The 9,893-nt window shown below is 40.3% G+C and overlaps 1 long non-coding RNA gene across 1 annotated transcript; it reads right to left on the reverse strand.

Moving 5' to 3' along the window:
• Positions 1 to 498: 498 nt before the first annotated feature.
• On the reverse strand, positions 499 to 9,874 carry LOC129697125 (uncharacterized). The gene is made up of 2 exons (XR_008723453.1): positions 9,776 to 9,874; positions 499 to 986 (listed from the first exon to the last, which is right to left on the reverse strand). It is a non-coding gene; the product is annotated as an uncharacterized LOC129697125 (long non-coding RNA).
• Between the last annotated feature and the right edge of the window lie 19 nt (positions 9,875 to 9,893).

Below are 9,893 nucleotides of genomic sequence, written 5' to 3' on the forward strand. Positions count from 1 at the left end.
TCTGTTTAAGTCTATGCTTAATTTTTATGTGGTTATGTATCTTTTGTTGCTTTTTTGTGTGACTGTTGGCAAATCAAATTCTTTGTATGTTTACATACTTGGCTAATAAATTAATTACAATTTCAATTAGCAAATTGAACACTTGAAGACAGGGAACATGCAAGATTACCTTCAAAGAGCAATATATTGTCCAAAACGTGACTGATATCACCTCTTACTGCATATTTGATGATATCTATAATGGTTTCCATGCCGTCTGCTGTGGGTGGCATTGTTCTCTCAATGTTAGGTGAATGTTAATATTGTGGTACAGATAATTATCCAGCAAGTATTTACTCTGCAGCCATCATGTTTTGCAGCCTTTGTATACACCTAGTGTCATTTTTCTTCCATATGGTGTGGAGTGAATCAAATTAACTGAAGTTCAACTTCTCCTCAGAAGGAGACCGAGATGATCTGTGCAATCTGCACATGGCAGATGATGGATGTAACCACTTCAAGCTTATCTCATACTCATGTCTGACATCAGACATCATTGAAGTCAGTGGCATTTATGAAACCATGTTTACTGCCATTTGTACTTGGGTATGGAATATGGCAGAACTTTAATATAATTCATTGGTTTTGGAAATGCTTAGCTCTGTCCATAGCATCCTGCTTCTGCCCTGTTCTTTATTATAGCTTTGTTGGTTTGCCACTTCATTTCGAGTCATGTCTGGCATTGGTCCTGCTCTTCAACATTTCTCATTAAACCAGGTTCAATCATTTGGCTTAATGATGAAGATTAATCAAGGATTATGGTAGCTTCAGGCCGTGATTATAAAATACCCAGTAATAACTGCACACTCACTCCCTTCCATTAGGTCGTTTTTTTCAATTCTGGCGGAATGGAAGTAATTGCATACAATATGTTCTCGGTGGAAGTTGTCAAAGCCTTTCACCAACAATGGCCTGCTCGTACATCTGATCTACAATCTGGCTAAATCCTGAAGAACATAACAGACACATAGGTTGTGAGAAAATGCAAAGGATGAAACTACTTTTGATCTTGTCCTCAGCAGTTTCAAGTCATTGCATGGCAGAGTCAAGGCAAGTGTGGAACAGAGTGACTGCAGGGCAGTCCCCTCTTCATATTGACAACACATTTCATCATATTGTGTAGTAATGCCAACATGATAAATGACATATTTAGAATAGATCTAGAATTTTGAAGCCATTGTTCTTGTTTTCTCAACAGGAGGTGGCACGATGATTGAGCTGCTACCATTTCCAGCTCTGTTGGAATCATTATTTTCATCTTTGCTTCAGCCTTTTATGTCATTCATCATCATCTGGTTTATCAATTAATCATTCCTCTTTCACTTATCACAAATCTTGCTTTTTGTCAGCACACTGCCCTCTCCCCCTTCCCTCAACCACCCTTCCCACTTTCTCTGTCTTTGTTCTTACTCAAAACCTTTTACACCTGAAATATTTTCACTTTAACAAGGGAGTGTTTGGCTTAGAATATTTAATTGTTTCTCCATGGATGCAGCTTTTTCTGAATATTTCCAGCACTAGTCTTTGTATCTCACACATTACATACTGATCCTGGAGAAACAGTGAGGGTCCAAGACAGAAACATCACCCATCCTTTTCCTCCAGAGATGCTGCCTGACCCGCTGAGTTACTCCAGCACTTTGTGTTTATCTTAGATAAATTAACTCCTAAATAAATAAAGGGGTAAATTAATGATATTGCATTGTTTTTTATTCTCTTAGAGGGAGGGTCGAGAGATGGTCTAATCAAGACATTTCAAAATACGAAATTAGAGCAGGACATACAGTGTATAACAAGGCACTGGAGAGTGTTGTAACAATAAAGTACAAATACATAGTTTGTTGAAAGTGGTAAAACTGGTAGACAGAGCAGTGAAGAAGGCGTTTGGCATACTTGCTTCACAAGGCACAAAGTATAAGATTTATGTTGTCATGTTGCAGCTGGACAAGATGTTGGTGTGTTTGGACGAAGGATGTTATTAAGTTGGAAAAGGTACAGAAAAGATTCATAAGAATGTTTAAGAGGGAACTGCAGATGCTGGAGAATCGAAGGTTACACAAAAAAGCTGGAGAAACTCAGCGGGTGCAGCAGCATCTATGGAGCGAAGGAAATAGGCAACGTTTCGGGCCGAAACCCTTCTTCAGACTTCAGTCTGAAGAAGGGTTTCGGCCCGAAACGTTGCCTATTTCCTTCGCTCCATAGATGCTGCTGCACCCGCTGAGTTTCTCCAGCTTTTTTGTGTAACCTTCATAAGAATGTTGTTGGGGCTGGATGGCTCAATTTATAAGGGGAGGTGGTATAAACCAAGGAGGGTAGGAAGCTGAGAGGTGACCTTCATAGAGGTTTATAAAATCATGAGGGGCATAGATAATGTGATAGCCACAGTCTTTTCCCTCAGAAAAGGGGAATGTAATGGGCCTGTCCCACTTTGGCGATTTTTCAGGCGACTGCCAGCAACTGTTAAGTTGCCGGCAGTCGCCTGAAAAACCGGCAACTGGAATGGCGACTGTCAGAGTGGAACACACACACACATCGCTTCCTTCACCAGCCCATTATGCAGGCGGGGGACAGGGCAAGCAGGAGGGAATGCTGTCTGAGTGAAATTCACACAGTGCAAAGCCAAGGTGATAGATACACACCGCGGTGAACAGGAAGGTTGGCGCTGTAATTAAAACGGTTAAAGCACAGTGTATGGTAAGTCCTTTAAAAGAGGGGGGGGGAGAGAGGGGGGGGGAGAGGAGGGAGAAGGAGTGGAGACAACTTTTAAGAAGCTAGAGATACAGTGCTGTGAAGCTCGGCGGACATTTAACATTACCGGTCGGTTATCCTTGGTTCTGTAAACTACTGCTGATGTTTTTTTCCCAATAAGCCAATAAAATTCACCGGTCAGCATTGGCTACAACCTACGAGAACCTTCGACCTCCTGGCAACCCACTAGGATCTCCTGGAGACCCGCCTACAGCACGAGAATTCTCGCTATTCTCCATGGCGTCTTCATTCTGGTCGGCGCTAATTTTTCAACATGTTGAAAAATTTGGGGCAACTATAATGAGGCCTTGACTCGTTCCCAGAACGCGGGAACTCCTCACGACCATAAAGGTTTCTACCCGGCAACCACCCACAAACATGTGGTGACCATGTGGTGACTGCAGAGTAGCCTAAAAAGTCACCTAAGTGGGACAGGCCCATAAAAGTAGATGGCATAAGTTTAAGATAAGAGAAGAAAGATTTAAAGGTGACGAGGGGGATGTTTTTTTCTCAAGAGGGTGGTGGGTACATGGAAGTGGAACAATTGTAACAGTTAAAAGAAATTTAGATTGGTAAATAGATAGGAAAGATTGAGAAATATGGACCAAACATGGGCAAATTAGATTTGGTCAGGTAGGCACAGACAAATTGGGTCAAATGACCTGTTTGCATGCTGTATAACTATGACTCTAATTTGATAAAGTAGATAAACTATTTACTGTGTTGGGAATCTGGAACAAGAGGAAATAAGCCTAAAACTGCCACAAAATAATTCTGTAGTTAGGCCAGTAAGCATTTCATTCATTTTATGGTGGTGCAAATATCACAGTTGATGAGTCAATTGTAACTTTCAAGGCTGAGATTGATCAATTTATGTTTCGTAAAATTAATGAGAGATACAGAATAAATTATTAGGATGCAAAGAGGTGTCAAGGGAATATAAATAAATGAATGGGCAATAATTTGTTGGATGAATTAAATATGGAAAAATATTGTTATCTACTTTGATAAGAAAAACAGAAATGCAGAGTTTTAAAGAAATTACTACTTCTAGTGGGAGATTGGGAAGTGAAAAGGAACCTGGTTGACCTTGTACACAACTTGCTGAAAACAAAGCTGAAAATTATGAAGGCAAATTATATTTTGCAAGATGATTTGAGTACAAGAGTAAAAGCATGCTTCAACAATTATTTTGGACCTTGGTGGTAACATGCCTAGAACATTATGTCTCCTTACCCATAAAAATTGCTATCCTTTATAAAGTACAGCAAAATTTCACCAGTCTAGTTCCTGAGAGGCAGGTCTGTCATATGAGAGATTGAGTAGGCTAGAGCTCAGAGTTTAGAGGAAATCAAGGTGGGGGGTGGGGAGGGGGGGGATATAGTTTATTTAAAAAATAGCTACCCATCTAATACCTCACAGCCAGGCCTTTTAAATAAAAACATTTCTCTAAAACCCTCAGGCAATGAGTTCCAGATCCCAATATCTTCTGGGTTAAAATAATCCTCCTCTTCCTTCTGTTAATTACCCCAAACCAAAGCCCCTTGTTTTTTGACACACCATATAAAGGTCCTTCTTTTATAATGTTGTACACTTCAAATAAATCTCCCCTCAGCGTTTTTGGTTTCAAAGAAAACAATCCTAGTTCAACTGATCTTTTCTCATAACAAAAATTTTCCAGTCCTGGCCAATTTCCTCTGCACCTTCTCTGCCCTTTCCTACTTTTTAATACCTGCGAATTGAGTGGATTGCTGTTCTTTCAAAGATAAAGCTGGTTTCAACTTGGCAACTATATTTCTGGAATGGAAAGCTGGCCAGGCCAGATAAGGCAGCTGATTTCCTTTCTAAACAAACCACCATGTCTTATCATGATGTGGTAGATTCGTGGTCACTGTGCAGATTTCTTTTGAATTAACTACTTATACATTTCTCTACAATCTTGGTGCAATTTTGACTTTTATCTCTAGATCATTAGAACATATTTGTATTACTGTCTTGTAAAATAACCACAAACATTATAATATTTAAAATTATATTCATCATGGTTGAGTTTTTATTGCGTAGATTAACTTTCTTGGGGCAGGTATGATACGAGTACGTCAATTGGATAGCATATGTAGAGCATTACTCTATTAAATGCTACAAACGTATTATATCTGGAAATTCCTTTTCACCCTGGAGTCTTACTAAAGGTAATGCCTCAACAAGTTTGTATCATAAGATCCTGTTGAATTAAATTGATAAAATATGAACTTTTCTAAAATTCGTATTTTCTAGAAAATATAAGTATCCCTGTTAAAAACCGAGGAGCTGAGAATGGCACATGCATAACTATAAGTGTCTTAGAATGAGTCATTTGCAACCTTTATCTGAAATGTAAAATGTCAGGCAGAACCCACTCACTGAGAAACATTCAATGTAACACCCACATAAACCATGAATTCATGATTCAGTTGAAGAGATAACAATCGCAGAATTCAAATTTCATTCCATACATTAGTACATCAGAACACATGCATCATTGCTTAATGATGCAGCTCTTGAATTAATAAAATAAATAATTACTATTCTCCCACCCCCCCACTTAAATAGTCAAACCCCATTCAAAGCAAGGAAATACATTTTTAATATGCATTCTGAGCTTGCTTCTGATGTCACCCACGGATCTATCCTCATCCCACTCTTGTTACTCATCGACATGCTGCCTCTTTGCCATATCTGAAGACAAAGCATCAGTTTTCACATGCCAGATGTTGCCACCCAACTCAATCTTACTTGACACCTCAAATTGACTAAATTATTAAATCTTTTCTCCAATGTCTAATCGTGGGCAGGAATTGAGCAGGAATTGTTTGCAATTTTTTTTTAAACAAAGGTTGAAATTATTTTCTTCAGTACCTATTTGTTGCCATTCCACTCCTGGCCAATGAAGTAACCAAAGATCTGTAGATCATATAATTGTGAACTTCTAATGCTGTAGCACCATCCTACTCCATCTCTCCTAGTTCATCTACTGCTGAAATCCTCATTCATGACTTTGTTCCCACAAGACATGGTTTTAACGCTTTCCTTTTCAGTTTCCTATGTTCAGCTCACCAAAAGGGAAGTTATAGCATATTCTGTTACTTGGATCCTAATTTGCATCATTTCTTATTTCACTGTCCTACCAATTCATTTTACCATGTTTACCTTGTACGTCTCCTTGACATCATCCTCTCAGCTAACAATGAACCATTCTACATTTCTTTGAACCCCATCTCCTTGATGTCTCATTTTCACACCTTGCCCTTCCATATCTCTAGTTTCCCAGGTGGCACCAGCAATTGCTGCCTCGCCAAAAGTATGTCTGTCCCTTCTTTCTTTGTGTTATAATAGTATGTGTTAAATGTATCCTTTTAGTGTTCTTTAGCTAGTTTTATGTGGGGAGTGGGGGTGGGGGTTGGGAGAAATGTTTTCTAATCTTTTGCTTTGACAGAGATGTGATTTTTTTCAATATCTTATCTATGTACGCACTGCAGCCTAACATCGAGAAGTTGGCGGCCTTTGCTGGAGACTGACTTTTGAGAGCTCCACCGCAGTCACCTGTGGACTTAACATCAGAGAGCTTGCGATCCCTTTGCCAGGGATCGACCTCGGAGCTACAACCATGGATGCTTGCAGACTTAACATCATGGAGCTCACGGTCTCTGGTCAGACACCGACTTTGGGAACTCCAAGCCGCGGGAGTTTTGATCGACTTGACGTGGGAGCTTCGACCACCCGGACGCTTGAGTTTCGACCGCCCCGACGCTGGAGTTTTGTCCGCCCTGACGCTGGAGTTTTGGCCGCCCCGACGCTGGAGTTTCGACCGCAGGCTGCAGGAGCTTCGATCGCCCTGACGGATGGTTTGACTGCCCCGACCGAGGGAGAGAAAAGAGGAAGGAGATTGGACTTTTTTTTGCCTTCCATCACAGTGAGGAATGTGGGGAATCCACTGTGGTGGATGTTTATGTTAACTTTTATGTAGTTATGTGTCTTGTTGCTTTTTTTTCCCATATGGCTGTATGGTAATTCGCATATCACTGTACCTTAATTGGTACATGTGACAATAAAATACCTTTGAAACCCTTTGAAACCTCTCCCCTGACTCACTGCCGAAGGGTCTCGACTCAAAATGTCACCCATTCCTTCTCTCCGGAGATACTGCCTGTTCTGCAGTTGCTCCAGCATTTTGTGTCTATCTTCAGTGTGAACCAGCATCTGCAGTTCCTTCCTACACATACACTGTAATATCCAGGAATGACTTTTCCCCCCCAACAACCATCAGGCTATTGAACACTACAAACCCCCTACTAACTACAAACTGCCTGGGTTGCACTAGGGACTTTGGGCTTTGTTGCACTATATTGGATTTTTTAATTTATTGAACTTTTTTAATATATATATTGAGTTCAGTGTTTACAATTTTATTGTTCCATTTCCACTTCTGACTTGCATAACATCTGACATGCAAGGATCCGTAGAACACAACCGTTAAACAATTTGTGTCTGCGGTATCTTTATCCACATCAGAAAACAGATATTATCTTCCAGAATTTAACCTGTTGCACTGTTTAATAAGAGAAAGCAAGGGTTACTTGAAGTTAGATAAATCAATATTGATACTGCTGGGTTGTAAACTGCCCAAATGAAAAAGGAGGTGCTATTCCTCCAATTTGCATTGTCACTTCGACAGTGGAGGAGGCCCAGGACAGCAAGGTCTGTATGGGAATGGGAGGGGGAGTTGTTTAGCAACTGAAAGATCACGTAGGCCTTGGTGGACTGAGTGGAGCTGTTCACCAAAATGATGACCAAGCCTACAGGGTCTCTCCGATATACAGTATAGAGTCCATACCTTGAAAAGCGGATACAGTAGATGAGATTGGAGGAGATGCAAATGAACCTCTGCCTCACCTGAAAGGAGTGTCATGGTCAATAGACTATAGGTGCAGGAGTAGGCCATTCTGCCCTTCGAACAGCCAGTCCTTGGATGGAGTTGTAGGAGGAGGTATAGGGACAGGTTTTGAACCTCCGGCAGTTGCAGGAGAAAGTACCTTGGGTGGTTTGGGTGGGAAGGGATGAGTTAACCAGCGAGTTACGGAGAGAAAGGTCTCTGCAGAAGGCGAAAAGGGGGGGAGATGGGATGATGTGGCTACAGGAGGCATTCCGTTGGTGGTGCTGAAAATGTCAGAGGATAATGGCTGTTTACGACGGTTGATGTGGTGAAAGGTGAGGACTAGGGGGACTCTGTCCCTGATGTGACTCTGGGAGAAGAGGAACAAGAGCAGATCACCGAGGAGACACGTATGAGTTCCTCCAGCAGTTTGTTTTTTGATTATCTTCACATTGTTGTTCTTACCTTTCCCTTTCCAGATCTGTCCTCATCTCAGGAAATAAGTGAAACTTTTAGCATTTTCTGTTTTTTCATTTCTGATAAAATATTTGGGTTCAGATCAGTACCTTTTTATCCAAGTCAAAATTATTTGCTTATTATTGGTGTATATCCTCTGTTCTTGACTAATATTTAGCACTTCCCCCTCAGGTAGATCAAGCAATTTTGCTTTCAGTTGATATTAATATGCATTAATATTGCTTTCAGTGGTGGTCACTCGGGTACCTATTGTAGGTATGTTGCAAAGCGTACCTGAATCGTCGTTGAGAATCTGCCCCAGGCCGTGTGCGCGATTTTGGCGCTGTTTAGAGGGGGCAGGTTTAAAACGCGATTTTTACTAGGCTGTTGCAATCGAAAATGTTCAGCCTAGTAAATCATTAACGAAAAATCGCTGAAAGACCCCGTCGCAAAAGGCATTATTACTTTTTATGGCCTTGTATAATAGTTATAGTAGTTTAAAAATCACTCTCTAAACCCGCGACCTCTCGCAGCCCCAGGGTTTTATAAAGCAAACAATTAAAGGTATGTACCTTATTTTTACATTAAAAGGGGCTTCTTAAGAACCCTGTATATAAAGTTTTCTATAGCGAGTAGCTCAGTTTGGGCTCTTTATATCCCGCAGTATTTTTCTGCGCAATGTGAATGTTCTAAACCAGCGGGTTCACAGGAACCCACTAGAAAGCCGATTTAAAATGGACTTTAATTTACAGCAATTGCACACTAAATTCCTTCCATTTGGCCTATAAATTGGTGTAAATGAGATTTAAAAATCATGTTTTATTGTGAATTATTTGTGAATATTAATTGGACACTTAGGCTATTTAAAAATGTTAATCATTTATTAAGAAATGGATAGATGTTTAGATCTAGTAATTGAAGTTTGAAATTAGCTACAATTGGGTAACTAACTAATTATATGCTTTAATTTCAGGTCATCCAAGTAAAATTATTTTATATTTGTTTCAGAATGGTTCAATCTATGATAACTGAAAATTTCATTCAGTTATGGGCTTTTGACTGTCCATGATCACAGCTTTTTTTTGTTATGTCCATAGAAAATCAATAGGGAACAAGATGCTAATTTCCGAGTATGAAAATGGCCATACCTTTTTTATTACTTGAGATATGAAAGTGAATTAGGTGTCAAATTAAACTTATTGTTATGCTTTATCTGATGGGATAAATTGCAGAAAGGTTGATTTTTTAAATCTCTAAAAAATTGTAACATTGCTACCTATTGGATAGGATTGGCTGTGACTCGGGTGTTTAATGTAGCTCAGACCTCTCTAACTTTGACCATTGAGTATGGGAAATTAAAATGTGTCAAGTCTTTTTTTCAAGAGAGTTAGATTTAGCTCTTATGGCTAAAGGAATCAAATGATATGGGGGGAAAAAGCAGGACCAGGGTACTGACTTTAGATGATCAGCCATGATGATTATATTGAATGGCGGTGCTGGCTCGAAGGGCCGAATGGGCTCCTCCTGCACCTATTTTTCTGGGAATACAAAAAAAAAGCATTTGACCAAAACAAGACAGCTTCCGTGTGAAAGTGGCTGCATGGCCGATAGGATATTTACCATCATTACCACCACAGGCGGTGCTGGCACGGTGGGCCCCAATGACGTGCTCCTGCACTTTGTCTCCATGACAACGGCCAGGATGGAGCCGAGCCGCTCTGCCCGCGCCTGCGCATCA

The sequence above is a fragment of the Leucoraja erinacea genome, chromosome 5, assembly GCF_028641065.1.
Source record: "Leucoraja erinacea ecotype New England chromosome 5, Leri_hhj_1, whole genome shotgun sequence".
Taxonomy (NCBI): Eukaryota; Metazoa; Chordata; class Chondrichthyes; order Rajiformes; family Rajidae; genus Leucoraja; species Leucoraja erinaceus.